The sequence below is a fragment of the Haematobia irritans genome, chromosome 4 (genome assembly GCF_050003625.1).
Source record: "Haematobia irritans isolate KBUSLIRL chromosome 4, ASM5000362v1, whole genome shotgun sequence".
In the NCBI taxonomy this organism is placed as follows: domain Eukaryota; kingdom Metazoa; phylum Arthropoda; class Insecta; order Diptera; family Muscidae; genus Haematobia; species Haematobia irritans.
The window spans coordinates 199,506,453-199,528,990 of NC_134400.1; the positions used below are offsets into that span (position 1 = coordinate 199,506,453).

The 22,538-nt window shown below is 30.5% G+C and overlaps 1 protein-coding gene across 1 annotated transcript in view; it reads left to right on the forward strand.

Moving 5' to 3' along the window:
* Nucleotides 1-22,538, forward strand: part of LOC142235947 (uncharacterized) — an 874,494-nt gene that overhangs the window by 218,731 nt on the left and 633,225 nt on the right. Inside the window, exon 2 of the mRNA XM_075307200.1 lies at nt 9,664-9,799. The gene's annotated coding sequence lies outside the window, so the exon portion shown is untranslated. The remainder of the gene's footprint in view (nt 1-9,663; nt 9,800-22,538) is intronic.

The following is a 22,538-nucleotide window of genomic DNA, read 5'->3' on the forward strand; positions in this document are numbered from 1 at the left end:
CAAACGGAATGACAAAGTTAATATACCCCCATCCTATGGTGGAGGGTATAAAAAGTATGAAAAGCATAGGCCCAAGAATTGAGCCTTGTGGGACTCCACTCCTTATGGTCTCTAACAATATATATGGTCTCTAACAATCATGCAAAAATTGGTCCACATCGGTCCATAATTATATATAGCCCCCATATAAACCGATCCCCAGATTTGGCTTGCGGAGCCTCAAAGAGAAGCAAATTTCATCCGATCCGGCTGAAATTTGGTACATGATGTTGGTATATGGTCTCTAACAACCATGCAAAAATTGGTCCACATCGGTCCATAATTATATATAGGCCCCATATAAACCGATCCCCAGATTTGGCTTGCGGAGCCTCAAAGAAAAGCAAATTTCATCCGATCCGGCTGAAATTTGGTACATGATGTTGGTATATGGTCTCTAACAACCATGCAAAAATTGGTCCACATCGGTCCTTAATTATATATAGGCCCCATATAAACCGATCTCCAGATTTGTCTTGCGAAGCCTCAAAGAGGAGCAAAATTCATCCGATCCGGTTCAAATTAGGCACGTGGTCTTAGTATATGGTCGCTAACAACCATACCAAAATTGGTTCAATCACACAAAAATTGGTCCATATCGGTTCATAATCATGGTTGCCACTAGAGCCAAAAATAATCTACCAAAATTTTATTTTATTTCTAGAGAAAATTTTGTTAAAATTTTATTCGGTTCGTAATAAAATTTTCATCATTGTCAAAATTTTATTTCTATAGAAAATTTTGTTCAAATTTTATTTCTATAGAAAATTTTGTTCAAATTTTATTCGGTTCATAATCATGGTTGCCACTCGAGCCAAAAATAATATACCAAGATTTTATTTCTATAGAAAATTTTGTTAGAATTTTATTTCTGTAGAATTTTTTGTCAACATTTTCTTTCTATAGAAATTTTTGTCAAAATTTTTAATTCTATAGAAAATGTTGTGAAAATTTTATTTCTATAAAAAATTTTGTTAAAATTTTATTTCTGTAGAAAATTTTGTCAAAATTTTATGTCTACTTTGTCAAACTGAATTATATACGTATTGGATCGATCTTTTTTGATTTAATATATACCACGTATGGACTTACATACAATTTAGAAGATGGTGTTAGGAGGTTTTAAGATACCTTGCCATCGACAAGCGTTACCGCAACTTAAGTAATTCGATTGTGGATGGCAGTGTTTAAAATAAGTTTCTACGCAATCCATGATGGAGGGTACATAAACTTCGGCCTGGCCGAACTTACGGCCGTATATACTTGTTATTATTAACATCAGACAATTTTTTTTAATATTTACATTTTTAATTATTTATTTATTTATTTATTTTTTTAACTTTATTAACAAATAATATGAAATTATTAGTTAATTAATGTTAGCTATAGCTACATAGGCCTTAAGCTTAACATATAGTTAGGTACATAGTTGGTAAGTTAGATTGTAGTTTTGGTTATGTCTTAGATGTATCCATACAGGTTTGATTCTTTTAAAAATTTTAATAAAATGGATACGTTATGTGTAGTAGGATTGGATATAAATGAAATAGGGTTTTCCCCTTTAAATGCATTATGTTGTATGGTTCGCGTGTCATTGCATTCACGCATAATATGATCAAGTGTTCTATTAGGCACATTACAATTACAACTTGGGAGGTTGGGGGCATTGATGAGGTGACCGTGTGAAAGTAAAGTATGGCCTAATCTTAATCTAACAAGTAAGGAAAGTCTAAAGTCGGGCGGGGCCGACTATATTATACCCTGCACCACTTTGTAGATCTAAATTTTCGATACCATATCACATCCGTCAAATATGTTGGGGGCTATATATAAAGGATTGTCCCAAATACATACATTTAAATATCACTCGATCTGAACAGAATTTGATAGACTTCTACAAAATCTATAGACTCAAAATTTAAGTCGGCTAATGCACTAGGGTGGAACACAATTTTAATAAAAAAATATGGGAAACGTTTAAATCTGAAGCAATTTTAAGGAAACTTCGAAAAAGTTTATTTATGATTTATCGCTCGATATACATGTGTTAGAAGTTTAGGACAATTAGAGTCATTTTTACAACTTTTCGACTAAGCAGTGGCGATTTTACAAGGAAAATGTTGGTATTTTGACCATTTTTGTCGAAATCAGAAAAACATATATATGGGAGCTATATCTAAATCTGAACCGATTTCAACCAAATTTGGCACGCATAGCTACAATGCTAATTCTACTCCCTGTGCAAAATTTCAACTAAATCGGAGCAAAAAATTGCCTCTGTGGTCATATGAGTGTAAATCGGGCGAAAGCTATATATGGGAGCTATATCTAAATCTGAACCGATTTCAACCAAATTTTGCACGCATAGCTACAATACCAATTCTACTCCCTGTGCAAAATTTCAACCAAATTGGGGTAAAACTCTGGCTTCTGGGACCGTATTAGTCCATATCGGGCGAAAGATATATGGGCGCTATATCTAAATCTGAACCGATTTCAATAAAATTTAGCAAACTTGACTATAGTACTAATTGTTCCTCTTGTGCAAAATTTTAAGAAAATTAGGGTAAAACTCTGGCTTCTGGGGCCATATAAGTCCATATCGGGCGAAATATATATATGGGAGCTATATCTAAATCAGAACCGATTTCAACCAAATTTGGCACGCATAGCAACAATGCTAATTCTACTTTCTGTGCAAAATTTCAACTAAATCGGAGCAAAAAATTGGCCTCTGTGGTCATATGAGTGTAAATCGGGCGAAAGCTATATATGGGAGCTATATCTAAATCTGAACCGATTTCAACCAAGTTTGGCACGCATAGCTCCAATCCCAATTCTACTCCCTGTGCAAAATTTCAACCAAATTGGGGTAAAACTCTGGCTTCTGGGACCGTATTAGTCCATATCGGGCGAAAGATATATATGGGAGCTATATCTAAATCTGAACCGATTTCAATAAAATTTGGCAAACTTGACTATAGTACTAATTGTTCCTCTTGTGCGAAATTTTAAGAAAATTAGGGTAAAACTCTGGCTTCTGGGGCCATATAAGTCCATATCGGGCGAAATATATATATGGGAGCTATATCTAAATCTGAACCGATTTCTTCCAAATCAATAGGGATCTATTCTGAGTCAAAACACATACTTGTGCCAAATTTGAAGTCGATTGGACTAAAACTGCGACCTAGACTTTGATTACAAAAATGTGTTCACGGACAGACGGACAGACGGACATGGCTATATCGACTCAGGAGCCCACCCTAAGCATTTTTGCCAAAGACACCATGTGTCTATCTCGTCTCCTTCTGGGTGTTGCAAACATATGCACTAACTTATAATACCCTGTTCCACAGTGTGGAGCAGGGTATAAAAATCTTTATTAGGTCTAATCTTGAAAGTTTTGATAGGTCAGAGTTTAGATAATCCTTGATTGAAATTCTGCTAGGATTTATTGATCTATACCAAGGACTCGGATGTAAAAAGGGAATATCATTGGCTTTTAAATGCTCTTGAACGAACCTGTATGAATCTCTTAAATTAAAATTCTCTATTCCTATCAAAGGAGCTTTTAAGCCCTGCTTTGCTACATTATCTGCGAATTCATTACCTGTTATATTGCAGTGACCAGGGGTCCAAATAAATACAATTTTAGGATGTTTATCGATCAATTTACTTCTTATGTAATCTGTGTAGAAGTCGTTCGCAGTAATATTCATGATCCTTTTAAGGGCGGACAGTGAATCAGAACAAATTGCAAATTTCCCTCTCTTGGTGGAGACTATCTTAATTGCTTAGAATATTGCTATTAATTCAGCGGTAAATGTTGAAGTGTGGTTAGGAAGAATTGATGTTTTCAAAATACTTTGGTTCTCTACTACGCTGTATGACACACAATCCTGTGATTTCGAAGCATCTGTGTAAAGAAATTCGTGGCTAGACATGTCCTCTTGGATTTTCTTATGTAAAGTTTCAAATAAAATTGGATTATGTTGAAGTTTGTTATATCTACTAAGGGTCAAATCTACGCATCCTGACATTAGAAACCATGGAGGGAAGCGTTTCAGACGGTTAGTTTTGGGTAGTACTGAAAATAGACCTAGTTTTTTACATTCCTCAGTAGTTAGCATGCCCGCCTTGCATACACAAGGTCGTGGGTTCGATTCCTGCTTCGACCGGACACCAAAAAGTTTTTCAGCGGTGGACTATCCCAGCTCAGTAATGCTGGTGATATTTCTGAGGGTTTCAAAGCTTCTCTAAGTGGTTTCACTGCAATGTGGAACGCCGTTCGGACTCGGCTATAAAAAGGAGGTCCCTTGTCATTGAGCTTAACATGGAATCGGGCAGCCCTCAGTGGTAAGAGAGAAGTTCACCAATGTGGTATCACAATGGACTGAATAGTCTAAGTGAGCCTGATACATCGGGCTACCACCTAACCTAACCTAACCTACGCTTCTATCAAAATGGATATAATTTTTTCCATGTTCTTTTGTGGTTTCGTTAGGATTTGTTCATCTGCTATTGTGGAAAAGAAAACATCATTCTCACACAACTCTCTCTCTCTCTCTCTCTCTCTACACACATGGATACACATACACACAAGAGACTTACAGCCAATAAACATTTATACATATTTAAAATTCTGTTTAAATTGCAAATGTCAAAATAGAATGTCAGATTTAACGACACGCAAATGTTTTACGAGCACATTTGGCAACACTAACGACCTCATGGTAGGCAAATATTAAGTAGAGGCCAAAAAGGCCGTAGAAGCAACACATGCAATAGTCAGCCTGTTTAAGGCGTCAAAACATCCTCAGAATGTTGTGTTGCTAAAGTGAATATGTGGTCCAAATCAACATCCTGCTAACACCCTCTAGGGCGTTTACTTTTTAATGTTATGTGACTGGTATGACAAAAAAAATTATTTTTTTTAAAATTTGAATGATGTGTAACAAGCACAACGAATAAAATTCTAGTGCAGCCATAAGACAATAATGGCCTGTTCCTGTATATCGAACGAAAGCTTTCTTTCGTATTCCAAACGAATGAAAATTGATTCTTGTTCTTTTATTTCGAAAGGCAAGTCACTTCATATTTTGTTGTCGAGTAATAAACGAACATATACAATAAGTATCAAGAAAAAAGTAAAAGCATTGTTAACATTTGCATGAATTCTCTGGCCAAAAATTTAAAAATACTCATTTTTAATAATCAATGTATTCTCATACAAACGAATCGAACTTTCAAAAATAGAAAAACCCAAATTCATTCGAATTCGAGTGACTGCCTTTCTTTCGAATGGGGTTTCTTTCGATATACAGGAACAGGGCATAAAGCAAAATAATATCCATAAGAATTTATACCCCGTTTCTGTATGTCGAACGAAAACCCAGTCGACTGAAAAGCAGTCACTCGAATTCGAATGAATTTTGGTTGCTCTATTTCATATCGTTTGTATGAGAGTACATTGATTATTAAAAATTAGTATTTTCAAATTTTTAGCCTGAGAATTGGTTCAAATTCCAAAACTGTTTTTACTTTTTTCTTGACACTTATTGTATATGTTCGTTTGTTACTCGACAACAAAATATGAAGTGACTTGCCTGTCGACATAGAGAAACCCAAATATTTTGTTATACCCTCCACCATAGGATGGGGGTATATTAACTTTGTCATTCCGTTTGTAACACATCGAAATATTGCTCTAAGACCCCATAAAGTTTCTGGGTCGTGGTGAAATTCTGGGTCGATCTAAGCATGTCCGTCCGACCGTCCGTCTGTTGAAATCACGCTAACTTCCGAACGAAACAAGCTATCGACTTGAAACTTGGCACAAGTAGTTTTTATTGATGTAGGTCGGATGGTATTGCAAATGGGACATATCGGTCCACTTTTACGTATAGCCCCCATATAAACGGACTCCCAAATTTGGCTTGTGATTGCTCTAAGAGAAGCAAATTTCATCCGATCCGGCTGAAATTTGGTACATGGTGTTAGTATATGGTGTCTAACAACCATACAAAAATTGGTCCATATCGGTCTACTTTTATGTATAGCCCCCATATAAACGGACTCCCAAATTTGGCTTGTGATTGCTCTAAGAGAAGCAAATTTCATCCGATCCGGCTGAAATTTGGTACATGGTGTTAGTATATGGTCTCTAACAACCATGCAAAAATTGGTCCACATCGGTCCAACATTATATATAGCCCCCATATAAAACGATTCCGAGATTTGACCTCCGGAGCCTCTTAGAGGAGCACAAGTCATCCGATCCGATTGAAATTTGGTACATGGTGTTAGTATATGGTCTCTAACAACCATGCAAGAATTGGTCCATATCGGCCCATAATTATATACAGCACCCATATAAACCGTTCCCCAGATTTGTCCTCCGTATATTGTCTCTAACAATCATGCCAAAATTGGTCCATATCGGTCCATAATTATATATAGGCCCCATATAAACCGATCCCCACATTTGATCTCCGGAGCCTCTTAGAGGAGCAAAATTCATCCGATCCGGTTGAAATTTGGTATGTGGTGTAAGTATATGGTCTCTAACAACCATGCAAGAATTGGTCCATATCGGTCCATAATTATATATAGCCCCCTTATAAATCGATCCCCAGATTTGTCCTCCGGAGCCTCTTAGAGGAGCAAAATTCATTCGATCCGGTTGAAATTTGCAACGTGGTGTTAATATATGGCAGCTAGTAACCATGCCAAAATTGGTCCATATCGGTCCATAATTATATATAGCCCCCTTATAAATCGATCCCCAGATTTGTCCTCCGGAGCCTCTTGGAGGAGCAAAATTCATTCGATCCGGTTGAAATTTGCAACGTGGTGTTAATATATGGCAGCTAGTAGCCATGCCAAAATTGGTCCATATCGGTCTATAGTTATATATAGCCGATCCCCAATCACACAAAAATTGATCCATATCGGTTCATAATCATGCTTGCCACTCGAGCAAAAATAATGTAGCAAAATTTGTCGAAATTTTATTCCTATAGAAAATTTTGTCAAATTTTATTTCTATAGAAAATTTTATTTCTGTAGAAAATGTTGTCAAAATTTTAATTCTATAGAGAATGTTGTCAAAATTTTAAATCTTTTGAAAATTTAGTAAAAATTTAATTTCTATAGAAAATTTTATCAAAATGTTATTTCTATAGAAAATTTTGTTAAAATCGTATTTCTATAGAAAATTTTGTCCAAATTTTACTTCTATAGAAAATGTTGTCAAAATTTTATTTTGTCAAAATTTTATTTCTATAGGTTTATATAGGGGCTATATATAATTATGGACCGATATAGACCAATTTTTTAATGGTTCTTAGACACTATATACTAATATCATGTACCAAATTTCAGCCGGATCGGATGAAATTTGCTTCTCTTAGAGGATCCGCAAACTAAATCTGGGAATCGGCTTATATGGGGGCTATATATAATTATGGACCGATATGGACCAATTTTTGCATGGTTGTTAGAGAACGTATACTAACACCACGTACCAAATTTCAACCGGATCGGATGAATTTTGCTCCTCTAAGAGGCTCCGGAGTTCAAATCTGGGGATCGGTTTATATGGGGGCTATATATAATTATTGACCGATATGGACCAATTTTCGCATGGTTGTTGGAGACCATATATTAACACTATGTACCCAATTTCAGCCGGATCGGATGCAATTTGCTTCTCTTAGAGCAATCGCAAGTCAAATTTGGGGGTCCGTTTATATGGGGGCTATACGTAAAAGTGGACTGATATGGTCCATTTTCAATACCGTCTGACCTACATCAATAACAACTATTTGTGCCAAGTTTCAAATCGATAGCTTGTTTCGTTCGGAAGTTAGCGTGATTTCAACAGACGGACGGACGGACAGATGGACGGACAAAGGTTAGGTTAGGTGGCAGCCCGATGTATCAGGCTCACTTAGACTATTCAGTCCATTGTGATACCACATCGGTGAACTTCTCTCTTATCACTGAGTGCTGCCCGATTCCATGTTAAGCTCAATGACAAGGGACCTCCTTTTGATAGCCGAGTCCGAACGGCTTTCCACATTGCAGTGAAACCACGCTTTGAAAACCTCAGAAATGTCACTAGCATTACTGAGGTGGGTAATCCACCGCTGAAAAACTTTTTGGTGTTCGGTCGAAGCAGGAATCGAACCCACGACCTTATGTATGCAAGGCGGGCATGCTAACCATTGCACCACGGACATGCTCAGATCGACTCAGAATTTCACCACGACCCAGAATATATATACTTTATGGGGTCTTAGAGCAATATTTCGATGTGTTACAAACGGAATGACAAAGTTAATATACCCCCATCCTATGGTGGACGGTATAATAATATGCATTAATACTAGCGACGCCATCTATGTGTCAGACCAGGAACTTATCAGCCAACCTGTTATACGGTCTCTAACAACCATGCAAAAATTGGTCCACATCGGCTCATAATTATATATAGCCCCCATATAAACCGATCCTCAGATTTGGTTTGCGGAGCCTCTAAGAGAAGCATATTTCATCCGATCCGGTTGAAATTTGGAACATGGTGTTGGCATATGGTCTCTAATAACCATGCAAAAATGGGTCCACAGCGGTCAATAATTGTATATAGCCTCCATATAAACTGATGTACAGATTTGACGTCCGGAGCCTCTTGGAAGAGCAAAATTCATCCGATCCGGTTGAAATTTGGTTTATTTCGCTAGTGTATGCCCAATAACAACCAAACCACTCGAGCCAAAAAAAATCTACCAAATTTTTATTGCCATAGAAAATTTTGTCAACATTGTATATTGAAATTGAAAATTTTGTCAAAAATTTATTTCTATAGAAAATTTTGTCAACATTTTTATTGCCATAGAAAATTTTGTCAAAATTTTTATTGCCATAGAAAATTTTGTCAAAATGTTATTTCTATAGAAAATTTATGAAGTATTACATAGTTGGAGAGGAATATTTTGAAAAATCTTCCAAAGCATCAAGAATTCTACCAATCTACCAAACAGCACTAAATCTGTCAATGTTGGTTGACTCTTGTTCATAATTGTATATAGCCACCATTTAAAGCGACCCCCATATTTCAATACTGGCTCTACAATTACAGCACAAAGGTTTATATCGGTTCGTAATTATTTCTTCCCTATATATCACGGTCAAGAACTGAATATATATGTATTTAATCGACCTTTCTTTTGTCTACTATATATTCCGCATGCACTAACTTACAATTTAGAAGATGATGTTAAGCAGTTTTAAGATGTCTTGCCATTGGCCGCAATCTGAGTAATTTAATTTTGGATGATCGTCTTTAGTAGAAGTTTCTACGCAATCCATGGTGGAGGGTACATAAGATTCGGCCTGGCCGAACTTACGGTCATATATACTTGTTTTTGCTAAGAAGCAAAGGGTTTCTAATTCCTATGCAGCAGTGTCGACTATGCCAAATTCAAGATTGATTTTTTTTTCAATTTTTTAATTCAACAGCTTTATAAATATTTTGTAAAATGATGTTTGTATTAAATAGCAAAAAAATATGCTAAGAATTCTTGTACTAATTGTGCAATTTTGTTTTTGTCTTTCCAGCATTTGATTTAAAGTATTACCAAAAACGATCTATACCGCCTTGAATTAGGTTCGTCTCTTTTCATTTGATATAATATTGTGGTGCGCTTAAAAAAAAACACGTATTTACAAATGCCACACTCAACAAGATCTAAAGGTAAGTCGATTTCGTGTATATATATTTTTATAAAATATTATAAAGTTTTGCCTGACCAAATTTTATCTTAACTTAATGCCCTAGGTTCGCTTGCAAAAAAAGTTCAAAAGAACTAATAAATAGCCTATGAAATTTAAAAACAAGTATATACGGCCGTAAGTTCGGCCAGGCCGAAGCTTATGTACCCTCCATCATGGATTGCGTAGAAACTTCATCTAAACACTGCCATCCACAATCGAATTACTTAAGTTGCGGTAATGCTTGCCGATGGCAAGGTATCTTAAAACCTCCTAACACCATCTTCTAAATTGTATGTAAGTCCATACGTGGTATATATTAAATCAAAAAAGATCGATCCAATACGTATATAATTCAGTTTGACAAAGTAGACATAAAATTTTGACAAAATTTTCTACAGAAATAAAATTTTAACAAAATTTTCTATAGAAATAAAATTTTCACAAAATTTTCTATAGAAATAAAAATTTTGACAAAATTTTTTATAGAAAGAAAATTTTGACAAAAATTTCTACAGAAATAAAATTTTAACAAAATTTTCTATAGAAATAAACTTTTGACAAAATTTTCTATAGAAATAAAATCTTGGTAGATTATTTTTGGCTCGAGTGGCAACCATGATTATGAACCGAATAAAATTTGAACAAAATTTTCTATAGAAATAAAATTTTGACAAAATTTTCTATGGAAATAAAATTTTGACAATGATGAAAATTTTATTATGAACCGAATAAAATTTTAACAAAATTTTTTCTAGAAATAAAATTTTGACAAAATTTTCTATAGAAATAAAATTTTGACAAAATTTTCTATAGAAATAAAATTTTGGTAGATTATTTTTGGCTCTAGTGGCAACTATGATTATGAACCGATATGGACCAATTTTTGTGTGGTTGAACCAATTTTGGTATGGTTGTTAGCGACCATATACTAACACCACGTTCCTAATTTTAACCGGATCGGATGAATTTTGCTCCTCCAAGAGGCTCCGGAGGTCAAATTTGGAGAACGTTTTATATGGGGGCTATATATAATTATGGACCGATATGGACCAATTGTGGCACGGTTGTTAAAGATCATATACTAACACCATGTTCCAAATTACAACCAGATTGGATGAAATTTGCTTCTCTTGGAGACTTCGCAAGCCAAATCTGGGGATCGGTTTATATGGGGGCTATATATAATTATGAACCGATGTGGACCAATTTGTGCATGGTTGTTAGAGACCATATACCAACAACATGTACCAAATTTCAGGCGGATCGGATGAAATTTGTTTCTCTTTGAGGCACCGCAACCCAAATCTGGGGATCGGTTTATATGGGCGCTATATATAATTATGGACCGATGTGAACCAATTTTTGCACGGTTGTTAGAGACCATATACCAATACCATGTACCAAATTTCAGCCGGATCGGATGAAATTTGCTGCTTTTGAGGCTCCGCAAGCCAAATCTGGGGATCGGTTTATATGGGGGCTATATATAATTATGGACCGATGTGGACCAATTTTTGTATGATTGTTAGAGACCATATACCAACACCATGTACCAAATTTCAGCCAGATCGGATGAAATTTGCTTCTCTTTTAGGCTCCGCAAGCCAAATCTGGGGATCGGTTTATATGGGGGGGCTATATATAATTATGGACCGATGTGGACCAATTTTTGCATGGTTGTTAGAGACCATATACAAACACCATATACCAAATTTCAGCCGGATCGGATGAAATATGCTTCTGTTAGAGGCTCCACAAGCCAAATCTGAGGGTCCCTTTATATGGGGGCTATACGTAAAAGTAGACCGATATGGCCCATTTTCAATACCGTCCGACCTACATCGATAACAACTACTGGTGCCAAGTTTCAAGTCGATAGCTTGTTTCGTTCGGAAGTTAGCGTGATTTCAACAGACGGACGGACGGACGGACATGCTTAGATCGACTCAGAATTTCACCACGACCCAGAATATATATACTTTATGGGGTCTTAGAGCAATATTTCGATGTGTTACAAACGGAATGACAAAGTTAATATACCCCCATCCTATGATGGAGGGTATAAAAATACATCAATTTGCGGGTCGAAAATAAAAATCAGATATTTAAAACTTTGTGTATATATGGGGATATACGGAAAACCCCTCCATCGTTTTAACCCTTTCACTACCGATGTCCACTTAGAAGGACGTTCGAAAAAGACACCAAATTCGATTTTTCCATTTAGTTTCGATTTATTTTTTGATGTTATTTTAAAGAAGAGGCTTTCATCTAAATAAGCTATAAATATTTTCTATATTAGTGAGCAGTAAAATACATTTTTATAAACTTCCTTAACAATAAACGAAAAATATGAAATTTTGATACAATTTTTCTTCTGTATCTTTCAAGTAAATGGACATTCATACAAAAACTATAGCTGATACTTTTTCTGGATCTTTTTTGTATTTTTTCTCACACTTTGAAAGATATTATAGGCCAAATAGAGCTTATTTTCGTAAGGCCATTCGGTCGCATTTCAAGAATCCAGTTTTTAGAACAAGCTCATATAGCTCTTGAAGTAATTGAGGTAGGTTCTCAAGATGACAATTTTTGTACTATATGCTGTTAGTACTAGTAAAAACAGATGAAAAATTAAAGTTTCTAACATCAGGTTTATTTCGGTAGTGAAAGGGTTAATTATGCTCGTAAACTTAGCTTTGTTTCATCGCAATAAAAAAAAAAGATATTTTTTGTTGCAAGTTAATTTTTGAAAATATTCTCTATTATTGAATTGAATTTTACCTATCCCTCCAAGATTTTATTATTGAGAGCGTAAATTAAACATTTTAACAAAATTTTCTATGGAAATAAAATTTTGACAAAATTTTCTATGGAATTAAAATTTTGATAAAATTTTCTAAAGGAAAAAAATTTGATAAAATTTTCTAAAGAAACAAAATTTTGAGAAGATTTTCGATAGAAACAAAAATTTTGACGAAGTTGTCTATAGAAATAAAATTTTGAAAAAATTTCTATAGAAATAAAATTTTGACAACATTTTCGATAGAAATAAAATTTTGAAAAATTTTCTATACGAAAAAAATTTTGACAACATTTTCGATAGAAATAAAATTTTGAAAAAGTTTTCTAGAGAAATAAAATTTTGCAAAAATATTCTATAGAAATAAAATATTGCAAACATTTTCTATAAAAATAAAATTTTGACAAAATTTTCTATGGAAATAAAATTTTGATAAAATTTTCTAAAGAAAAAAAAAAATTTGATAAAATTTTCTAAAGAAAAAAAAATTTGACAAGATTTTCGATAGAAACAAAAATTTTGACGAAGTTGTCTATAGAAATAAAATTTTGAAAAAATTTCTATAGAAATAAAATTTTGACATTTTCGATAGTAATAAAATTTTGAAAAATTTTCTATACGAAAAAAATTTTGACAACATTTTCGATAGAAATAAAATTTTGAAAAAGTTTTCTAGAGAAATAAAATTTTGCAAAAATATTCTATAGAAATAAAATATTGCAAACATTTTCTATAAAAATAAAATTTTGACAAAATTTTCTATAGAAATAAAATGTTGACAAAATTTTCTACAGAAATAAAATTTTGACAAAATTTTCTATAGAACTAAAATGTTGACAAAAATTTTCTATAGAACTAAAATGTTGACAAAATTTTTCTATAGAAATAAAATCTTGCCAAATATAGAAATCGAAATTTTGACAAAATTTTCTATAGAAATCGAAATTTTGACAAAACTTTCTATAGAAATCGAAATTTTAACAAAATTTTCTATAGAAATAATTTTTTTTTGTTGTTTTTATTGCAGCTTACAACCATACATTGACTAAACTACAAGTGTAGCTTAACCAACAGAGGAAAATAATGTTTGTCAAATTTATTTGGGCAAGCCCTATAGACTGCAAGATGGTTGGATGGACGCACGTTTCGGAATTACCACATTCCTCATCAGCATCCTCTACTTGCAGCAAAACTATCAACCAATTATCAGAATAAATTCAGGCAGTTTATTAAACCCAACAAAAACCGCACTTGAACCTTCCGAAAAAGTTTTTGCATGATAGCCGGCTTATGCCGAAATAAATTCGTACAAACATATTTCTTAGTCTATAGAAATAAAATTACAAAAAACAATCTAAAGAAACAACATTTTTGCAAAAATTTTCTATAGAAATAAAATCTTGTATAGAAACAAAACAAAAAAATTTCCTATGGAAATAAAATTTTAAAAAAATTTTCTGTAGAAATAAAATTTGGACAAAATTTTCTATAAAAATAAAATTTTGACAAAATTTTCGATAGAAATAAAATTTTACAAAATATTCTGTAGAAATAAAATTTTGACAAAATTTTCGATAGAAATAAAATGTTGACAACATTTTTTATAGGACTACAATTTTGACAAGATTTACGATATAAATAAAATTTTGACAAAGTGATCTATAGAAATAAAATTAAAAAAAAATCTAAAGAAAGAAACAACATTTTTAAAAAATTTTCTATAGAAATAAAATTTTGAAAAAGTTTTCTAGAGAAATAATATGTTGACAAAGTGTTTATAGAAATAAAATGTTGACAAAATTTTCTATGGAAATAAAATTTTGCAAAAATATTCTATAGAAATTAATTTTTGCAAAAATTTTCTATGAACATAAAATTTTGACAAAATTTTTTAATAAAAATGAAATTTTTAAAAATTTTTTAATAGAAATAAAATTTTGAAAAAATTTTCTATAGAAATAAAATATTGACAAAATTTTCTATAGAAATTAATTTTTTACAAAATTTTCAATAGAGCAAAATGTTGCCAAATTGAAATAAAATTTGATAAAATTTTCTATAGAAATAATTTTTTTACAAAATTTTCTATAGAAATAAAATTTTGACAACATCTTCTATGGAAATAAAATTTTGCAAAAATATTCTATAGAAATAAAATATTGCAAAAATTTTCTATTAAAATAAAATTTTGACACAATGTTCAATAAAAGTAAAATGTTGACAAATTTTTCTATAGAAATAAAATTTTGTATAGAAACAAAAAAAATAAATTTCCTATGGAAATAAAATTTTTACAAAGTTTTCTATAGAAATAAAATTTTGAACAAATTTTCTAGAGAAATAAAATTTTGAAAAGTTTTCTAGAGAAATAATATGTTGAAAGTGTTTATAGAAATAAAATGTTGACAAAATTTTCTATGGAAATAAAATTTTGCAAAAATATTCTCTAGAAATAAAATATTGCAAAAATTTTCTATGAAAATAAAATTTTGACAAAATGTTCAATAGAAATAAAATGTTGACAAATTTTTCTATAGAAATAAAATTTTGTATAGAAACAAAAAAAAATAAAATTTCCTATGGAAAAAAATTTTGAGAAAATTTTCTATAGAAATAAAATTTGGACAAAATAATTTCTATAGAATCAAAATGTTGACAAAATTTTCTACAAAAATAAAATTTTGACAAAATTTTCAATAGAAATAAAATTTTACAAAATATTCTGTAGAAATAAAATTTTGAAAACATTTTCGATAGAAATAAAATGTTGACAACATTTTTTACAGGACTACAATATTGACAAGATTTACGATTAAAATAAAATTTTGACAAAGTGGTCTATAGAAATAAAATTAAAAAAAAAATCTGTAGAACTAAAATTAAAAAAAATCTACAGAAACAAAATTTTCTATAGAAATAAAATTTTGAAAAAGTTTTCTAGAGAAATAATATGTTGACAAAGTGTTTATAGAAATAAAATGTAAACAAAATTTTCTATAGAAATAAAATTTTGTATAGAAACAAAACAATAAAATTTCCTATGGAAATAAAATTTTAAGAAAATTTTCTATTGAAATAAAATTTGGACAAAATTTTCTATAAAAATAAAATTTTGACAAAATTTTCGATAGAAATAAAATTTTGCAAAATATTCTGTAGAAATACAATTTTGACAAAATTTTCTAAAAAAAAATAAAATTTTGACAAAATTTTCAATAGAAATAAAATGTTGACAACATTTTTTATAGGACTACAACTTTGACAAGATTTACGATAGAAATAAAATTTTGACAAAGTGGTCTATAGAAATAAAATTAAAAACAAAATCTGTAGAAATAAAATTAAAAAAAAATCTAAAGAAACAAAATTTTTACAAAATTTTCTATAGAAATAAAATTTTGAAAAAGTTTTCTAGAGAAATAATATGTTGACAAAGTGTTTATAGAAATAAAATGTTGACAAAATTTTCTATGGAAATAAAATTTTGCAAAAATATTCTATAGAAATAATTTTTTGCAAAAATTTTCTATGAAAATAAAATGTTGACAAAATGTTTTATAGAAATAAAATTTTTAAAAATTTTTTAATAGAAATAAAATTTTGAAAAAATTTTCTATAGAAATAAAATATTGACAAAATTTTCTATAGAAATAAATTTTTTACAAAATTTTCAATAGAATAAAATGTTGCCAAATTTTCTATGGAAACAAAATTTTGACAAAATTTTCTATAGAAATAAAATGTTGACAAAATTTTCTACAGAAATAAAATTTTGATAAAATTTTCTATAGAAAAAAAAAAATTGACAAGATTTTTGATAGAACTAAATTTTTGACAAAGTTGTCTATGGAAATAAAATTTAAAAAAAAAATCTATAGAAACAAAATTTTCTATAGAAATAAAATTTTGTATAGAAACAAAACAATAAAATTTCCTATGGAAATAAAATTTTAAGAAAATTTACTATTGAAATAAAATTTGGACAAAATTTTCTATAAAAATAAAATTTTGACAAAATTTTCGATAGAAATAAAATTTTGCAAAATATTCTGTAGAAATACAATTTTGAAAAAATTTTCTAAAAAAAAATAAAATTTTGACAAAATTTTCAAAAGAAATAAAATGTTGACAACATTTTTATAGGACTACAATTTTGACAAGATTTACGATAGAAATAAAATTTTGACAAAGTGGTGTATAGAAATAAAATTTAAAAAAAAATCTAAAGAAACAAAATTTTTACAAAATTTTCTATAGAAATCAAATTTTGAACAAATTTTCTAGAGAAATAAAATTTTGAACAAATTTTCTAGAGAAATAAAATGTTGAAAAAGTCTTCTAGAGAAATAATATGTTGACAAAGTATTTATAGAAGTAAAATGTTGACAAAATTATCTATGGAAATAAAATTTTGCAAAAATATTCTAAAGAAACAAAATTTTACAAAAATTTTCTATGAAAATAAAATTTTGACAAAATTTTCTATAGAAATAAAATTTTGAAAAAATTTTCTATGAAAATAAAATTTTGACAAAATTTTCTATAGAAATAAAATTTTGGCAAAATTTTCTATAGAAATAAAATTTTGAATTTTTTTTAATAGAAATGAAATTTTTAAAAAATTTTTAATACAAATAAAATTTTGAAAAAATTTTTAATAGAAATAAAATTTTGAAAAATTTTTTAATAGAAATAAAATTTTTCAAACATTTGCGATAGCAATAAAATTTTGACAAGCTTTTTTTTTAAACTTGGTAGATTTTAGATAAAATTTTCTTAAAATGTTTGGCCTGAGTGGCAACAGTGATTGTGAGTCGTCTTATGACCTAGTGAGCGCCCCCAATTTGGTTTACCTCATACGAACGAAAGTGATCATGAGCAAGGTGATGCGTTATCGAACCGAACATGTGGTCATATGAGGAATTTAAATTTGGGATAGGACTGGCTGGGTAGGACTTTCCATTTGAATGTTTCCACATTCGTTTTTACAGGTTTTTCAACATGTAGCCGAGCCTTATCACCTTGTTGTACCTTTGCGATTGTTGTGGAAGTTTATCACACAATATTAGGCTACAAGACTTCAATTGAGTTCAAGACAAATTTCCAGTGATCGTCTCACTCGATTGTAGCATCTCATTGTACGTCATACCCAGCATGTCCCTGCCTAAGTGCCTTTCCATGGATATTCGGTTTTGACTGAGGTTACCACATATGTTAGTTATTTTCGCTTTGGATTTTCGTAATGGCTCCATATTTCATCGCCAGCAACTGTTTTCCAGTCAAATTTAAAGCAGTCACACTATGACATTTGAATTCACGAATGATTTTATTTCTGAATGCAATAGATGAAAATGAACTGCCACTGGAATAAATCTGTCAGCGAGCTGTTCAGAAATTGAAGTTGGTTGCAATACATATCAGCCACTCAGTATAAGCGATTCAATTGTGAACAACGCCTATCTTCAGAAGAATTTTGTTTTTTTTTTGCAATTTATAGTCGAGGGCTGAATTGTAGGTCCTATATTCCTAACTCATTTTTATACCCACCACCATAGAATGGTGACGGGGTATAATAAGTTTGTCATTCCGTTTGTAACGCATCGAAATATCGATTTCCGACTATATAAAGTATATATATTCTTGATCAGGGAGAAATTCTAAGACGATATAAGCATGTCCGTCTGTCCGTCTGTCTGTCTGTCTGTCTGTCTGTCTGGCTGTCTGTTGTAATCACGCTACAGCATTCAATAATGGAGCTATCGTCCTGAAATTTGGCACAGAATCGTCTTTTGTCTACGCGCAGGTCAAGTTCGAAGATGGGCTATATCGGGCCATGTTTTGGTATAGCCCCCATATAAACCGACCTCCCGATTTGGGGTCTTTCGCTTATAGAAACCGTAGTTTTCATCCAATTTGCGCGAAATTGAAAATCTAGAGATATTTTGGGACCTTGAAGAGGTGTGCCAAAAATGGTGAGTGTCGGTCCATGTTTTGGTATAGCCCCCATATAAACCGACCTCCCGATTTGGGGTCTTTCGCTTATAGAAACCGTAGTTTTCATCCAATTTGCGCGAAATTGAAAATCTAGAGATATTTTGGGACCTTGAAGAGGTGTGCCAAAAATGGTGAGTGTCGGTCCATGTTTTGGTATAGCCCCCATATAAACCGACCTCCCGATTTGGGGTCTTTCGCTTATAGAAAACGTAGTTTTCATCCAATTTGCGCGAAATTGAAAATCTAGAGATATTTTGGGACCTTGAAGAGGTGTGCCAAAAATGGTGAGTGTCGGTCCATGTTTTGGTATAGCCCCCATATAAAACGACCTCCCGATTTTACTTCTTGGGCTTATAGAAACCGTAGTTTTTATCCAATTTGCCTGAAATTGGAAATCTAGAGGTATTTTTGGGCCATAAAGAGGTGTGCCGAAAACGGTTAGTATCGGTCGGTATTTTAGTATAGCCCCAATAAGAACGATTTCCCGATTTAACTCCTTAGGTTTCTAGAAACCGTAGTTTTTATCCGATTTGCCTGAAATTGTAAATATTCTCGTATTTAAGGCTCACAAAAACGTGTATCGGATTAAGTTTTTATCGGTCCATTTGGTAATGCCTCCATATAGACCAATTTCACTTCTTGTGAGTATAGAAGGCGCACTGATCATGAAAATTGCTTGAAACTCAATGTAAAATTTCCAGATTTTATTTTTCGGGTGAAAATCTACAGATTTAAAATTTCAAATCAAGACGTTATTTTATAATTTTCTTGCACACTTACAAGAGATGTTAATGATTCCTCTAAAACTCAAACAAAAATGGTTCTTATAAATCCAGAATATGATATAGTCCTCATAGGTGAAATCTTTAAATGTATCTTCGGGAAGTGTCCTCAAGTCCTCAAGCCCTCCTGAAATTTCAAAGGAAATCCTAATATTTGGTTCATGGTGGTGGGTATTTAAGATTCGGCCCGGCCGAACTTACTGCTGTATATACTTGTTTTTACTTTGATTGTCCAACACTCTTTTCAAAAGTCTCTCTCTCTCTCTCTCTAGTTTGTATTAAATTCCGTTTTTTTATTATTCTCAAGAAAATAAATGACATTGAAATTACCAATTTGATAATTTGTTGTTAAATTCAACGCGCACGGGAGGAGACAAATTTTTATGGGAATTTATTAAAGAAACGCATTATCACTCTGGTTAAAGAGATCTTAAGGAAACCTCTTTAGCCATACGACACGATAGTCACTTAGTGTCAGAGAAATCCCTTTTCGGAATGATAAACCTGCTGAACTACAACATCTGCTGCTTTGTCTCATAGCCATTCATAGAGTAAAATGTCATTATAGTTGAAAACAAGAAGATCAGCATGTGGCATTTGATGTGACAAGCATTCCTTAGGTTAGGATTTTTTTTTTTTGGTTTTGCTTTGGACCCCAAACAAAACTAAAGTCAAAAGTCTTTGAGTTTATCTCGCCTTGTGCAAAACCCCAATCGAGTGAGTATCTTTTGATGTGATAGTTAGTTAGCCCATATAGATGGCCTGCTTCATGGCTAATAGTATTTTTGTTGTTATTATTCTCATAATTTAACAATTCTTATGTTTATTGAATTTTCATGTTGGGCATACACAAAACCCAAATGAATTTGACACCAGGCATAAAACATTCGACTGCTAAACATGGCACATCAACAATGGGGGATAAATGAAAATACAAAGGCAATTAGATTCAATAGGAAATTAAAATTGAATATAAAATATTAATTCTCCATGAAAATGAACCCAAAATGTACAAAACAAATATCAATCCCATTAGCAATTCGAAAGTAAAACCTTCGGAAACATACTTTCTGGAACTTGGCAAGGGCAACTACACAGAAAATATGTCACAATTAAAATTTTAATAATAATAATAATTTTTTTTAATTAAACCAAAAATCAATCACACACACAAAATATTTTTTGTCATCAATCACGAAATTAATCGTTCCAATTAATCTTTAATTGAAATGTTTTCAATCACAGATATGATAGTATCATTTACAAAATTGGTTGAACGTTAATTAAAAAATTAATTGATCCAATTAAAACATTAATTACATTAATAACATTGGATTAATAACATTAATCCAATTAAAACATTAATAACAATATTAATTTTTGTGATTGAATTTAGTTTCAATTAACAAATTTATTGAATCAATTAAATTTTAATTGAATATTTTTTAAAACTCAATTAAGACTTTTATTGGAAAAAAATTTCGTAAATTTTTTGTCTGTGCACACATTAATAGTATCAATGAATTTTTTAATTGCATCAATATTTCTTTTTAATTGATTTCGGTGATGAATATCATTTCTGTGATTAAAGACGTTTTAATTAAAATTTAATTGGATAAATTAATTTCGCGATTGAACCACGGTTGCCACAGTTGATAGAATTCAACCAAAAATGGTAGATTTTTATTGTTTAATAGATTGCTAGAATTCTTGATGGTTTGGTAGATTTTGCGAAACATTCCTTTCGAAACAAGAATTACTTCAACTCTCTATAGAAATAAAACGTTGACAAAGTTTTCTATAAAAATAAAATTTTGACCAAATTTAAAAAAAAAAAAAATAAATTTTGACAAAATTGTCTATAGAAATAAAATTCTGACAAAATTGTCGATAGAAATAAAATTTTGACAAAATTTTCTATAGAAAATAAATATAAATAATTTTTTATGGAAATAAAATTTTTGAAAAATATTTTCTATAGAAATAAAATTTTCACAAAATTTTCTGTAGGAATAAAATGTTGACAAAATTTTCTATAGAAATAAATTTTTGACAAAATTTTCGCCAGAAATAAAATTTTGACAAAATTTTCTGTAGAAATAAAAGTTTTAAAAATTTTCTGTAGAAAAAAATTTTTATAAAATTTTCTATAGAAATAAAATTTTTGACAAATATTTTCTATAGAAATAAAATTTTCACAAAATTTTCTGTAAGAATAAAATGTTGATAAAATTTTCTATATAAATAAAATGTTGACAAAATTTTCTATAGAAATAAAATTTTGACAAAATTTCCTATAGAAATAAAATTCTGAAAAGATTTTTCTATAGAAATAAAATTTTGACAAAATTTTCTATAGAAATAAACTCTTGACAACATTTTCTGTAGAAATAAAATTGTGACAACATTTTTTGTAGAAATAAAATTTGGGAAAAATTTTTTTAGAAATAAAATTTGGAAAAAATTTTCTGTAGGAAAAAAAAATTGACTAAATTTTCTGTAGGAAAAAAAATTGACTAAATTTTCTGTAGAAATAAAATGTTGACAAAATTTTCTATAAAAATACAATTTTTATAAAATTTTCTATAGAAATAAAATTTTGAAAAATTTTTAATAGAAATAAAATTTTGACAAGAAGTAAAATGTTGTTTACATTTTCTATAGAAATAAAATTTTGACAAAATTTCCTATAGAAATAAAATTCTGACAAAATTTTCTGTAAAAATAAAATTGTGACAAAATTTTTTGTAGAAATAAAATTTGGAAAAAATTTTCTGTAGAAATAAAATTTTGACAAAATTTTCTGTAGGAATAAAATTTTGACAAAATTTCCGGTGGGAATAAAATTTTGACAAAATTTTCGGTAGAAATAAAATTTTGACAAAATTTTCTGTAGATATAAAGTTTTGACAAAATTTTCTATAGAAATAAAATCTTGACAACATTTGACAAGAAATAAAATATTGTCCACATTTTCTATAGAAATAAAATTTTGACAAAATTTCTAAAGAAATAAAATTTTGACAAAATTTCTATAGAAATGAAATTTTGACAAAATTTTCTATAGAAATAAAATGTTGACAAAATTTTCTATAAAAATACAATTTCTATAAAATTTTCTATAGAAATAAAATTTTGAA